The sequence below is a fragment of the Hemicordylus capensis genome, chromosome 3 (genome assembly GCF_027244095.1).
Source record: "Hemicordylus capensis ecotype Gifberg chromosome 3, rHemCap1.1.pri, whole genome shotgun sequence".
Lineage (NCBI taxonomy): Eukaryota > Metazoa > Chordata > Lepidosauria > Squamata > Cordylidae > Hemicordylus > Hemicordylus capensis.
In genome coordinates this window covers 211,101,777-211,116,987 of record NC_069659.1, presented here as the reverse complement: position 1 = coordinate 211,116,987, position 15,211 = coordinate 211,101,777, and the positions used below count along the sequence as shown (strand labels likewise).

Below are 15,211 nucleotides of genomic sequence, written 5' to 3'. Positions count from 1 at the left end.
TGGAGGTTAAGAGGACATGTACAGTCGCCAGTTTAAAACTGTCTCCAGCTTAAAACAGTCAAGCCAAGAAACTTATCGTTTGGACGATACCCCATGCTGACCAGGAACACCATCCAGGTATTATGAAATTTCCTGATGATCAACTGAATAACTATGTCTAGGGTGGGCGGGGGGGACTTGTATTATCCTTTGGGTGTGCTGAAGTTTTAAGAGTACCGAAAAGGCATATGAGACTTCACCAGTGTAAGTGTGTTGCACAAGCTTTATTATTCATGGGGTAATTTATTAAATGTGTGTCTGGAGAGGCTAGCTGTCCTTACCTCTGAGGACGGAATGGTGAGGGGCCCCAATGCGACAGGGATGGTTGGCAGCCAGGGAGAAGCAGAGGAAAAACTGCCAATGGGGAGGGGCTCGGCTCCAGTGGAGGAGAAGCAGAGCCCTGAGAAGGCCGAAGGGGAGGCGTGTAAAGATAACATCAGCAGCATGCCTCCCGAAGGGAGGGGGTCTGAGCAGGAGGAGGGAGAAGGGGGAGAAGCATTGGCAACAGCTGTAAAGGGTAGAAAATTACTGGGAATAAAGAGGGACATTTGCCCCATAATTGAGGGCGGGCGATGCATAGCCTGTGAGGAGGCATATAAGGACCTGGCCAGGGATGAGAAGGGGGATGGTGGAGAGTGTCAGGTGTCCCCGGAGAGGGGCAAACACAAGGAGCAAGCAGCCTGGGACTGAGGAGGCACAGGGTGACACTCAACCCCCACCCCATCCCTACTCTGAGGCCAGACCCAATGAGCCTAGCCAGGCTTGGTAAAGGGGACAGGGATGAGTAGCCGGACAATGTGCATTAACTATCTATCTGTGCCTGCATAGTACAAGAGAGAAGCAATACCATACTCTTTTCCATATTAATGTTTCTGAAAAGTCTTTAAGATTATTCCGTCCAATCCTCCTCAAATCTGGCCAGAACAAGTACATAATCACCATTACCACATCTAGTGATGCTCTTATGCCAGAGATGTAGCATATTTTAAAATCTCTATAGCACTATTTTACATACCTCCTTTTTCATTTTTTAAAATCTCCCTCTCATTATAACCAATAGTTCAGGTCTATACTTGAGTTGATTATTTTGCTTTTCAAAAAGCCATCAGATGACTGGTTTTTATATTATGAGGCTTTACAGTCTCCTCTTTGAATATGGGCATCAAATCAGTCACATGTGAGATGGGGGCTTGTTTTTTTCAGCTTTGTTTCCCCAAAATATATGGTGTCTATGTCCCCACCCACACAGATGAGGAAATAAATGAAAGAAGAGGTAGGCCCTTGTGTCCTGCAATAGGTTTTATACTTACTTGCAGTGTTCCCTCTAAGGCATGCACATGTACACGCGCACACCAGTGTTCCCTCTAACAGGGAATCCCAGATGTTGTTGACTGCAATTCCCATAATTCTCAGCCAAAGGCCATTGCAGCTAGGGATGCTGGCAGTGAACAACATCTGGAAATCCCTGTTATTTATTTTATTTATTTTTTATTTATTAATCAAATTTGTACACCATCCCTAACTTTCGTTTCTGGGCGGTTAACAATAGCATAAAACAAGTTAAAATATATACAAAAACTGTTAGAGGGACAAGTGGCACACAGACACTTTTATGTCCGCTCAGTTAATTTTAGATCCCGCTCAGGTTGAATCAGGAAGGCCCCACCCTGAATGCATGTGCACACACACTGCCTTGATACTGCCACCCAGAACAAAATCTAATTCCGCACACAGAGAGAACACTGCTTACTTGTCCTAACTTTTAAAAAGAGAAAGGAAGAAACATCAGTTTCAATATATATCAAGTCTGTTACACATTCCAAAGTGCTATAAACTAAGACTTGAACAATTTCAAGATGACAGACTTAAGCAAATCACGTTACAAAGAAACACAGGGAAGTGAAATTATCTAGAAATCTTCAATGTAAGATAAGAGTAAAGTCTCACCACATTTTTCTGCTAGTCTAACAAGTATGGAGATTAGAAGCTAATGTCGTGCTGAACAACAAGTTTGACAGGCAAAACTTCCTCAGCAGTTTGCTAGAGACTCCCTTTATTCATTTCTACCAGATATGTTACCAGGTAAAAATTCATAATTGTTCTAGCAACTGAATGCGAAAGTTTAGCCTGCTTAATTTGTTCCTGGTCTCAACTTGAACTTCCAGTTCCATACTGGTCGGACTATGAGAAAAATGGGGGAAACCTTTTCCCTCATCTTAAACCAAATAAGATATTTAGATATTTTAATTAAAATTGTTACCAGATGTATTGATAGCTATTAGCAGTGACAGATACTGTACAATCCAAATGAAAGCCACACCACCAAAACTGAATTATGTTAAATAGACCCATTATACACGGCTCACAAGAATCAGTAGAAGAACACATCCTACAAAGAAAATATTTGCAGTGGAGCCCTTTAAATATTTTTTAGACATCCCACCACAGATCCACAAGTTTAGGCTTAGCTCACTAGCTATTTGCTGGTCAATGACTGAATAAACATATATCCCCCCCCCCTCTCTCTCTCACTCACTGGTTATTATTTGTGGTTGTCACCAATCTCCCCCTCTTCCTTCAGATCTTTTTCTGGTGCATATGCAGGGGCATAACTATAATAGGGCAAGGGGAGACAGTTGTCTGGGGGCCCACTGCCTTGGGGGGCCCCCAGAGGCAAGTCACATGACTGACTCCCCCAGCCGCGCACCCGCCTGGGCTTCCTTCAGTTGTATTTATCCTCTGAAACTGATGTGAGTGTTAAGACCTGGAGCTACCAGAAGAGCATGTCTTTCTCTAGTACCATTAAATGACTTGCACCATCCACAATTTACAAAACCTTATTAAAAATAATTTAGGATGATGTTCTATTGTGGCACATAGGAGAGAGAAAGAGAGAAATTTTACTATGCTTTTTGTTACTACTATTCAGCCTCATTTAAGATTTCTTTACTTCATGAGCTGAGCTTCGGGGGGGGGGGGGGCATCTTAAAATCTTGTCTCTGGGCCCTCTCCAACCCTGCTACGCCCCTGTACATATGCAAAGAAGAGCAGCGGGGCTTCTCTCATTTGCATTACGATATGGAGATAGTAAAACAGCTAGAGTCCTCTCCTATTACTCAGAAAGGATCCCTGCTGTTTCTTACCTTCTCAAAAGTGGCAGTGACTTCTGGTGAGGAGATCTGGGTGGTGCTATGTGTCCTGCTTGCCAGCTAACTTTTGTTATACATTGTGGATTCATCTGATAGCAGTGACAGGAGTGAGAATCACTTTCTTCCTAGGCCTTGGATTCATACACTCCTTGTGTAGCAGGCACCACTCCTGCACGCCCCTCCCCCCACTTCTGCATCTCTTTCCAGAGAACTTTGGCTCTCTCTACTCTTGGTCTAGTTTACAGTCAACTTGTCACCGGAGAACTGACAGTGGATTTGTAGATAAGCATTCATAGGATCTGTACACATATCAGCTATCCTATGCACACTTATTTTTGTAGCTGTGTTGCAGCAAAGCTCAAGAAAACGCTAACAGTGATCTTTGTTGCTCAGTCCAACAAGCAGGAAAGGCAGCTAGGGATAACGCAGTCTCTCAAGCTTGTAATCTAAAGTAGGAATTTTACAAAATTCCTTTAGGAACAGGATTGTATCAAATAAGTTTCATTTTGGGGCTCTCCTCTCCAACACTAAAAAAAAAGGGAAGTCAAGGACTCTGCATTCATGGTGTACCCTCCTCTATCCTGTGGCTTGGTATGGAAGAACCAGCCCTGGGGCCAATCTTACAAGATGGTAACCATGTTGGCTAGTAACAACAATTGGGCAGGGGGAACAAAGGCTTATACCATTCTGTGGGCTTTAGTCATCTTTTTGCATTTTGGAGTCTAACATGTGCAGTCTTGTCTGGAAGATCTGTGCAGATTGCATTGGGCAACCTTCTCTCAGCAGGGGATAGAACTATAGGAAGCAGCACAGTGCACACTTGCATTTACAGCATAAAGCTCCCATGGTGCATGAATGTGTACTACATTACAATTGAAGCCACTGCCACCATACAAAGTCTTAGTATGAGAGTACTATGGAGAACCCACATGATTCTCAAGTGCAAAAATGATTCTGCGGGGTGGGGGGCATTTGCCGCCTCCAGTTCTGGCAACTAATTAAAGAGTTAAATTTGGCTATGGGCCACTGCAATAACAGTTGCTTTTCACTTCTTGCTTTCTCTTGAACCCTGCATCCCACTTCACAAACGCCTGCAATTAGCAATACATGCCAGTAGGACTACTAGACCATGCGGCTAATTGAGAGTAGAGAGAGCCAAAGTTATCTGGAAAGAGCTACAAAGCGAGGGGCTGCCCGCTACACAAGGAGTGTATGAATCAGAGGGCTGGGAAGCAAGTGATTCTCACTCCTACCACTGCTATCAGATGAATCCACAACGTATAACAAAAGTTAAGAACTGCTTACACAAGGGTAGACTCGACATTTTGAAATACTTTATTATAATAAGAGATCAACTGACTCATTAATACAGCACCCCAAACTAGTCCTTCAGCAATATTTTTTTCTGAAAACTACCCTAGATACTTTGTTGAAAGGTGATCAATATTCCCTTTAAGGCGTGCGCACTCAAACAGTTTTTGATGTCCATTCAGTTAATTTTAGATCCTGCTCAGGTTGAAACAGGAAGGCCCCACTCTGCACGTGCATACACATTGCCTTGATTCTGCTGCCTAGAACAAAACTCATTCCGCACACAGATGAAAAAACATTAGAGGGAATACTGAAGGTCCTGGACTGGACAGGAGAAGATACCAGAGGATGAATTTTGTCTGCTTGTCTCCTTGGTCTCGGCCAGGAGATATATCACAGTCTCCCCCTCTAGCCCAGCCTGGATAGCTGGAAAACCGGCTGTGCCTAGCTATTGTTCTGCTGCTTTGCTTTGTTCATTCCTTTGAGTGCCTGACAACTCCACCTGTGGGCACTAATTTCCATCTGCCCCAGCTTGAAGCCATTTGTGAGAGGGGTGACTGAGTTTTGGATGCTTATAAGGACAAACAGGGTGCTGGTGGTGCAGCTAACAGCCTCACGGCAGGCGGCTGCCAGAGGAGGGCAGCATTTGGTGTGGGAATGAGGTCTGGGGAGGGGGAGTTATATTACGGTGGGATTGGAGGTCTGGGCTAAGGTTTGTTAATCCTCCTTTTAATGGGTTGCCCCAGGCCTTTTACTGCCATATGTTTGGGCTCTCTGGGGAAAGGTGATGCAGGGGGTGCATCCGGCAACCTTGGGGCAGCTATTACTGTTGTGGCAAGGAATAGAAGAATTGGCATTGGCAGAGCAGCTGGCTGTTACAGGGGAAGGGAAACTAGTAATTTAGTAACAGTTTCCACTTCCGACTGCCCTGTCAGCTCTCAGGCCTTGGGGAGCAGTTCCAACTACCTGCAGAACCTAGCTATGCTCTAGGCATGTGCCCAAAACGTTTCAGAGGCCATTGTAAAGGCCTCCGAAACATTTCGGCGCTGGGGCAGTATTGGGCGTTTCGGCACGGCGGGGTAGTGCTTTAAGGGTGGGGGAGGGTGTACTCACCCCACCCCCCTGCCGGATTTTCCCCACCGGCGCTCTGTAAACTTTAAGCCCCTTGGGGTGGCAGTGTTCCTCCCTGCCACCCTATTCCCCCCATCGGCCAGAAGTGGCCGGAAGTTGCGAGTGCGCATGTGCCCATCGTGCATGCGTGCACCCATCTGCTGTGCACACGGACGCATGATGGGTGCATGCGCACTCGCAACTTCCAGCCACTTCCGGCTAACAGGGGGAACAGGGCGGCAGGGAGGAACGCTGTTGCCCCAAGGGGCTTAAAGTTTACAGAGCGCTGGCAGGGGAAATGCGGTGGGGGGGTGAGTAACCCTCCCCCGCCCTTAAAGTACTACCCCCGCCGGTGCCAAAGACCATTCGTGCACATCCCTACTATGCTCCTTTGTAATGCCAGATCAGTTCAGAATAAAACCAAAATCATCCATGACTTGATCGTGGGTGACGGAGCCGACCTGGCTTGTATAACTGACTCCTGGATTGGGGAGGCTAGTGGCCCAGTTTGGGCCCAGCTTCTCCCACCAGGTTATTCTGTTGTGAAGCAGGCTAGGGGAAGTGGACAGCAGGGTGGAGTGGCTGTGATCCATAAGAATACCATTTCCCTTACCAGGGCTCCTGTGTGACAGTTGAATTATTTTGAGTGTGTATTTTTGCGGCTGGGTTCTAGGGATAGATTGGGGATTCTTTTGGTGTACCGTCCATCCTGCTGCCCAACTGACTCCCTAAGTAAACTGACAGAGCTGGTCTCAGAGTTAGTGTTGGAATCACCCAGACTTTAGTGCTGGGGGACTTCAATATCCACTTTGAGGCTGACCTGTCTGGTGCGGCTCAGGAGTTCATAGCAGCCATTACAACTATGGACCTATCCCAATTAGTTTCAGGACCAACTCATGTGGCTGGTCACACACTCAATTTGGTCTTTTGTTCAGATCAGGGGGGTGTTCAGTGGGTGGGGATCTTGTGGTTTCCCCATTGTCATGGACGGACCACCACTGGTTAAGTCTGGTTTCACGGCCACAACTCAGCCCTGCAGCGATGGTGAACCTATTAAAATGGTCCGTCCGAGAAGGCTGCTGGACCCAGTAGGATTCCAAAAGTCCTTGGAGGATTTCAATATTGGTGCTGCCAGTGATTCTGTCGATGCCCTTGTTGGGAACCTGGAATAGGGAACTCACCAGGACAGTAGACATGATCATTCCCAAGTGTCCCGACCTGCTTTAAAAGTGGCCCCTTGGAATAAAGAGTACATGGTCTGAAGCAGCAAGGTAGGCGACTGGAATGCAAGTGGAGGAAAACTCTGCTCAGATTTGACAAGACACAGCATAGAGCCCATTTGAAGGTTTATGCAGAAGCGATGTGTGAAGCAAAACACACAATTTTGGTATGCACACATTTGCTTCAGCAGGTTCACATTCATTCAGCAGAGTTGTCCCTGGTTGTGAGGAGTTTGTTTCAGGCTCTTTCTAGTTCTAACTAGTCCCCAGAGACTATGTTCTTCTGTAATGCCTTTAATGGGTTCTTTGCAGACATAATCTCTTGTATTTGGGCCAACTTGACCTCCACTGTTTTTGCAGTCTATTAAGGCGGTGTCCAGTGATCCCTCTTGCAGTATTAGATTGGATCAGTTTCAATCTGTGATGCCTGAGGAGGTGGACAAGTTATTTGGGGCAGTGGATCCTAGCACTTGTTCTCTGGATCCTTGCCTAACTTGAATGCTTCTATCTAGCAGGGAAATTGTTGGATGAGGCCTAGTTAAATAGGGATGTGCACAAGTCGATTTTTTTTATTCGATCTGTTCCCAAATCAAATCACACCTGATTTGTTTTGTGTTCAAATCTACACACACACCCCAAAATCACCCGATTCAGTTTGTATTTGATTTGATTCAGATCAATGTGGACCACTTAACAAGGTCCTAGGGGCACCAAATTTGGGTGGTGGGTATATCACCATGGGTGCCACCCACCACCCAAATTTCAAGGTGGTGGGGCACTTGGTGGATTTTTTTTAAAGTTTTTACTGATTTTGTATATTTCTGCCATAGGAAATAATGGGGATTTGAAGTCACCCTATCCTAACCCTAACATGGATTCCCAGCTTTCATTAAAAAAAAAAAAAGCTAAGCTCTAGCCCTTTTAGAAGTGAAGTTATGGAGCAAAATGTGCACTCATTATTTTTCAAGTGTTTGGATTATATGGTGCATAATAACTTTTCCTCATGATGAATCCTTATGAGGATTCGTTGCACACCTTCATTTCTTCTATTTATTTTGACTGTCTTTTGGACAGTGCCAACGGTCAACTGCCATGTGCCAACACCCCCCTCCCACCCGCAAAGCAGTGGGGTACTATGCAATTTATGTAATTTTAGACCTTAGCTTTTTTCTTTCTATGAAAGCTGGGAATCTAGGGAAATTAATAGGAAGGATTTAAATCTCAAATTGATTCAATTTGGACCCGAATCTAGCCAATGGATAGACCACAGCAGTGATTTGCTCTTTCTCCAAATCACCTGAATCAGCTAGATTTGTGTACAAATCAATTTGTACCCGAATCGGTTCGCACATCCCTACTAGTTAATATCATTAACTCTTCACTGAGGGAGGGTAGGATGCCTCTGTTTGAAGGAGACAATGATTAGGCCATATAAGAAGGCTTCCCTGGATTCCTCAGTGATGGATCGCTATAGGCCAGTCTCCAATCTCCCATGGTTGGGCAAGGTGATTGAGAGAGTGGTGGCTAACGAGCTCCAGGCAGTTTTGGAGGAAACTGATTATCTAGACCCATTTCAAACTGGCTTTAGAGCGGGCTAGGAGGTTGACAGCCTTGGTTAGCCTGATGGATGACCTTTATCAGAGAACTGACAGAGGGAGTATGACTGTTTGTTCTTCTGGATCTGTTAGTGAAGTTTGATACCATTGACCATGGTATCCTTCTCGATTGCCTTGGGGAGTTGGGGATAGGAGGCACTGCTTTGCAGTGGTTCCGCTCCCCTCTCTCAGGCAGATTCCAGATGGTGGAGCTTGGTGACGGTTGCTCTTCAAAACAGGAGCTATTATATGGAGCCCCTCAGGGCTTCATTCTGTCACCAATGCTTTTTAACATCTACATGAAACCGCTGGGTGAGATCATCAGGAGATTTAGTGCAGGGTATTCCCAGTATGCTGGTGACACCCAAATCTATTTCTCATCATCATCAGGAAATGGCATTCACTCCCTAAATGCCCGCCTACAGGCAGTAATGGGCAGGATGAAGGATAACAAATTGAAGCTGAACCCAAGTAGTACGAAGGTGCTCATTGTGGGGGGTTGGAATCTGAGGGATGAGTTAGATCTTCCTGTGCTGGATGGGGTTACAATCTCCCAGAAGGAACAGGTATGCAGCTTGGGAGGGTCTCACCCTGGTACCTCAAGTAGAGGCTACGGCCAGGAGCATTTTTCATCAACTTTGGCCGATTCGACAGCTGCATCCATTCCGTGAAGTAAACAATCTCAAAACAGTGTTGCATCAGCTGGTAACCTCCGGGCTTGACTATTAAAATGCGCTCTACATGGGGCTGCCTTTGTACGTAGTTTGGAAACTTCAGCTAGTTCAAAACGGGGCAGCCAGACCCATCTCTAGGGTAACCTGGAGAGACAATATTAGGCCTGTTCTCAAACATTTGCATTGGCTGCCAATATGTTTCCAGGCAAAATACAAAGTGCTGGTTATTACATTTAAAACCCTAAACGGCTTCGGTCCGAGTTACCTTAGAAAGCACCTTCTCCTGTATGATCCCCCATCTCACGTTGAGGTCATTCGGAAAGGTCTGTCTCCAGTTACCAACATATCTGGTGGCAACTCAGACCATCTCTGGGACTTCTCTGTAGCTGCTCCTGGTCTATGGAATGCACTCCAGGCAGATATCCGTAGTCTGGGCTCATTGTTGGCCTTCAAGAGAACCCTAAAGACTTACTTGTTCTGGCCTAGCCTGCCAAGGTTTTAAAGTTGCTTCTAACTATTTTTAACTGGTTTTAAATGGCTCTGAACTGTTTTAGATTTGTTTTTATATTGTTTTAACTCGTTTGTTTTAATTGCTATTTGTTGTAGTATTTTGCCCGTTGTGCACTGCCCAAAGCTTTTGGATGGGGTGGTACAGAAGTGTAATAAATAAATAACTAAATATGCTTTTTTATATAATATATAGAAGTTGACCAAGTCCAAGGCAGAGATCTGGCCTCCCCACCTCATGGAGTGGGTAGACCAGGTCTCCGCTCAGGACTTAGCACATCAGCCTGCCTCCGAGGTCTGGACTATCCACCGCATGAGGTGGGTAGACCAGGTCTCTGCCCCGTTAGGCCAGTCCTCAGAGGTGGGCCAACACACTAAGTCCAGGGCGGAGGCCTAATCATAAGAACCTAAGAAAAGCCCTGCTGGATCAGGCCCAAGGCCCATCTAGTCTAGCATCCTGTTTTGCACAGTAGCCCACCAGATGCCGCTGGAAGCCACAGGGAGGAGTTGAGGGCATGCCCTCTCTCCTGCTATTACTCACCTGCAACTGGTACTCAGAGGCACCCCGCCCCAAGGATGGAGGTGGCCTATAGCCCTCTGACTAGTAGCCATTGATAGACCATGAAGTTATCCAAACCCCTCTTAAAGCCATCCAGGTTGTTGGCTGTTACCACATCTCGTGGCAGAGAATTCCACAAGTCGACTATGTGTTGTGTGAAAAAGTACTTCTGTTGGTCGGTCCTAGATTTCCTGGCAATCAATTTCATGGGATGACCTCTGGTTCTATGTGAGACATAGAAGAATTTCTCTCTATCCACTTTCTCTACACCATGCATGATTGTATAGACCTCTATCATGTCTCCACGCAGTTGTCTTTTTTCTAAACTAAAAAGCCCCAGGTGTTGTAGCCTTGCCTCATAAGAAGGATGCTCTAGGCCCCTGATCATCTTGGTTGCCCTCTTCTGCGCTTTTTCCAGTTCTACAATGTCCTTTTTTAGATGTGGTGACCAGAACTGTACAAAGTACTCCAGGTGTGGCCACACCATAGTTTTGTATAAAGGCATTATAATATTACCAGTTTTATTTTCAGTCCCCTTCCTAATGATCCCTAGCATAGGATTGGCCTTTTACACAGCTGCTGCACATTGAGTGGATACTTTCAATGAGCTGTCCACCACAACCCCAAGATCCCTCTCCTGGTCAATCACCGACAGCTCAGATCCCATCAGCGTATACTTGAAGTTGGGGGTTTTTGTCCCAATGTGCATCACTTTACACTTGCTAACATTGAACCGCATTTGCCACTTTGTCACCCACTCACCCAGTTTGGAGAGATCCTTGATCCTTTTGGGGCACCTCACAATCAGTTTTGGATTTCACTGCCCGAAAGAGTTTGGTATCATCTGCAAATTGGGCCACCTCGCTGCTTACCCCTGCTTCTAGATCATTTATGAATAAAGCACCGGTCCCAGTACAGATCCCTGGGGGACCCCACTTCTTACTACCCTCCATTGTTAAAACTCTTCAATCAGTTAGCAATCCACACATACTTGTCCCCTTATCCCATGAATGCTAAGTTTCCTTAGGAGTCTTTGATGAGGAACTTTGTAAAAAAGCTTTTTTGAAGTCCAGGTATACTGTGTCAACTGGATCACCTTGATCCACACACTTGTTGACACTCTCAAAGAACTCCAAAAGGTTAGTGAGGCAAGATTTACCTTTGCGGAAGCCAAAGGTCTACCAGCCGCATGTGGCAGGTAGACTAGCCCTCTGAGGCGGGCAGACATGCAAAGTCTGGAGCAGAGTTGTGGTCTACCCACTGACCCCAACTGGTATACCAGCTCTCCCCTGAAAAAAAATCCCTCCCAAATGGTGCTTGAAGCACTCAAAACATTTCAAATTGAAACAGGGTCATTTTGTTTCGAGCTTGAAGAAGGTCCTTTGTTTGAAGCACATTTTGTTTCGAGCTTGGGGTACTCGGAATGGCCATTGGAGCTCGAGATGTTTCACACATCTCTACACAGGTTACAGAACATGCCAAGAGACATTAACACGTCCTTCTACTTTGCTTTTCTCTGACCTCACTAAAGCAAGGCTGAAGTGTTAAGATGGATAATAGAGATATATTCCAAGGATACAAATTACTAATAGTTCACAGTGATGTAGTTCACAGACTAGTAGTTCACAGCGATGAGATTTATCATCAGTATAAACTACAACAAATTTATTCAACTGATACTAAATCACTAATATAAGGCAAGCTGAATTTGCTTACATTGATACAAAAAGCAAGACTTCACTGGTCATAAGACTGATTTGCTTCCAGTCAAAGATGACCCTGTTAGCTGCTAATGCAGCTTGTTGATTTACTATGTTTTCCCCAAACCTGAACATACTTAATACTAGAGACTTGCTGCCAATGATATTGCTGTTACTCTTTTCTACAGACAAGAGTAACACTTTTAAGTCACTTTCATTGTTTATAAATACTGTAGTGTCAAAACAAAAGTTAGAGTTATTGGTCAAAGCACCTCACATACATTATATCAGGATTTGATAAACTCTAGGTGCCAGAGAGCCATGGAACCTATAATTTAACTGTGGCACCTAAACTAGGATATCCAGAGAGAGCAGTATTAAATATAATATTTATTGGTCCCAGGCAGCTCTGTTTCTGTTCCAAGTAAGTTGATTGTACAGTGGATAAAGAGAAGCCCATTTACTCTCCTCCTGCATAATGCCCACCACCAAGTCTGCTAATTTTGTCAAGTGTCCATTATCTGGCTCCCAAGTTTTTGGGCTGGCTTCTAGATCCAAAGAAAATTTGTCCAGGTCTGCATTATATAATTACAATAATTTCAAATCAGCTCTGGAAAGTAGGTTAGCATTATCCACACATTGCAGATGGAAAGCAAAAGTGAAGGGGGTGGGGCTTTGTCTAAGGTCTAATAGTGAATTCATGAAAGAAGTAATGGTTCAGCCAGAAGCTTCTTCATCCCACAGCTCAGTCTCTTTGCCATTACATTACACACAGTGCCAGTCAGCTTAATTGGCTTTTCTCTAAAACTTTGAGTGGGGGAGGGTGGTGGCCTCCCAATTTGTTCCACTATACCTTTTTTTTATTTTTAAGGAGAGTACACAAGCTATTGGAATAATCAAGTGCCATAACAAGGCAGGGAATAGATAAAGATGAGTTCAGTTTCTAAATTCAACTTGTTCTAAACACTGCCCAGCATTAGTTTACCATCTCAGGCTTCTCATCCTAAAACATGGCTTGCAAAAAAAAGTTTAGACCACAAGCAATACAGAAATAAATCTTTCAGGCCTGAAGACCAACCCAGGAAGAGGAAAAGCTCTTCTAGGAGCAAGAGAAATCTAAAGAAAAAGAAGAAACTAAACCCCCCAAAAGGGGGGTAGGTATCAGTTTAAGGAAGAATAAATACACCATGGGACATGTGGCCAAAATTAACACACTTTAACCATTATTTTGGATTCACAATTAGAATGGGATAAGTAGATGACTTTTAAAGAAAATTCTTGCACAACATACTTTTCTGTAAAGGAAGACTTCTGGAGTATGTTAGCAACTGCAACAACAGAACAAGGGAGCGGGAGAGAAGAGTGCAATTGTATGCAGTTAGCTACAAAAAGGGACCAAGGAAGAGTTTCAACACCACCTGGCAGATAGGAGAAAGAAGCATACAAACAAGGAAAAGGAACTACTGAAAAACCTCAGTAATCTCGGTAAGATTACTAAAGTTACAGAAGAAAATTACTAAAGATAACTTATATTAATTCGTTCTGAATCACTGCTAGCCTTGCTACTGTACTGATAAATAGTGATCAGATTCTGAATCATTACTCCCACAAGACATGTACATCTAAAAGGTGGGTGGGGGAAAACGCACCCTTTTACACACCCCGAGTGTGTATAAGAGTATACTGTACTGCGTTAGCCGATTTGCATTCAACGATGCTCAGCTAATTGTCCTAAAACCCCGAGAGGATTTTCGGGGAAGGGGGGAGGTGTTGTGGTAGGGCAGGGCAAGGCTTAAGAAGATGCAACAAGACACAAGAGGCAGGAGGGTTCACTTGAAAAGAGACATACGCACAGGTAGGGTGTGTGTACACATATATCATACATACACCACCGGGGGAGGGGGAGATAGGGAGGTGGAGCCGCAAAACAATAGATTGGGGGTACGTGGAGGGCTGTATTTTCATATCTCCCCTAAACCTGTTCTGGAGTATAAACATATGGGTGCCCTCGAGGGGAGGGCTGGGATTCGTGGAGGCAGTCATGACAGGGAGAGCGAGAAAGGGAGGGGGGGTAGGTGGGTGGCTGCCTGCCTGCCTACCCACGGCAAACACAGCGAAACAGTGATCCAGACAAGCACACCGAAGTGCGGGTACAGCAGAGCGGAGAAAGAAGAATGCAGCGCTGGTGCTCGTGGCTGCAAATCATCACCTTCCCCCCGAAAAGCGAGACACTCACCTCAGCCGCTGCCCGCCACCATCTCCTCTTCCTCCTCCAGCGCTCAGCCAGCAGCTTCTCGGGCAGCGGCTGCCGCTGCAGGCTGCGCCGCGCAGCAGCGGCCCCACTTCCTGTGAGCGAGCGAGGAAATGAGAAGGAGGCGGCGGTATTGGCTCGCCTCCGCTATTACTCTCCGCCCGGCCGCGGCAACCCCTTAAAGCGATAGGCACCGGGAGGGACGGGGGAGGCGGACGCCGCCGCCGTGGTCTCCACCTCCTCCTGCTCCCCGTCTTCCCTCAAGCCGCGCTATCTGCCTCGCCCTCCCTTCAATTGATGACAGAAGAACTAGCTACCCCTGGCAAGTCTGCCCGTCCGTCCTCCCGCGATCACCCGATGGCACCCCCCGTCGCCTCCCCCTTGCCCTCTCTGCCGCCGCCCTACGAGTTCCTCGGTTGGCACAGACCAAAATCTCGCTCGTGCTGCGGTGTCCTCCTCAGGGGCTGCTACAGTGTCCTCTTTTCACATGCTGGGATCGCTGCTGCTGCCGCCGCCTCAGAGTCGCACCAGCCTCCTCCCCCGCCAACAAGCAGCAGAGTAACAATTTTCTCTTCGCAGGGTGGGAAGCCTTCGTGCAACTCAACGTCAATAGTTCCTCAAACACGGCGAACTTCGTAGAATGTTAGAGTTGGAACTGGACGTTAAGGTCTTCTAGTCCAACCCCTCCTGCCTGTGCAGGGCAGACATCTGCAGTACAGATGGCCGCGCTTCTTTCAAAACCTCCGGCAAAAGAGAAGGGCGGCGGACTGGTCCGCTGCCCAACAGCTCTTAAGAGTTCGGAAATTGCTCTGTCCCAGTCCCCCTAAGCTAGTACATTCACTTCCGGGTAGGTGTTCAAGCCTTTCGATGTCAACAAGTCAAAATGTATAAGGTAACTCTGGTGTACTGGCACAAAAGTTGTAACTTGGGCATGTACTTGTTAAACATGACTGAAGAGGTGTCTGCAAAGAAATAATCAAATAAAATATATACTGAGGATGAAGGTGCACCTAGGTAATTTTGGAGCCAGGACTTAAAGGCCTTTGGAGACACACACACAGCCACAAGTTAGGCATCATCCACCTACACACACCCC

At 46.0% G+C, this 15,211-nt stretch overlaps 1 protein-coding gene across 4 annotated transcripts in view; it reads right to left on the bottom strand.

The window, feature by feature from the left end:
• CSGALNACT2 (chondroitin sulfate N-acetylgalactosaminyltransferase 2) overlaps positions 1-14,812 on the bottom strand; it is a 65,965-nt gene extending 51,153 nt beyond the window's left edge. For 2 of the 4 annotated variants that reach the window (XM_053310466.1, XM_053310465.1), the window contains exons 1-2: positions 14,543-14,808; positions 14,101-14,210 (exon numbers count right to left, since the gene is read on the bottom strand). The gene's annotated coding sequence lies outside the window, so the exon portion shown is untranslated. Of the gene's footprint in view, positions 1-14,100; positions 14,226-14,542 lie in introns of those variants that run through there. The other 2 variants (XM_053310463.1, XM_053310464.1) reach the window with 2 other exon arrangements.
• Positions 14,813-15,211: the final 399 nt, after the last annotated feature.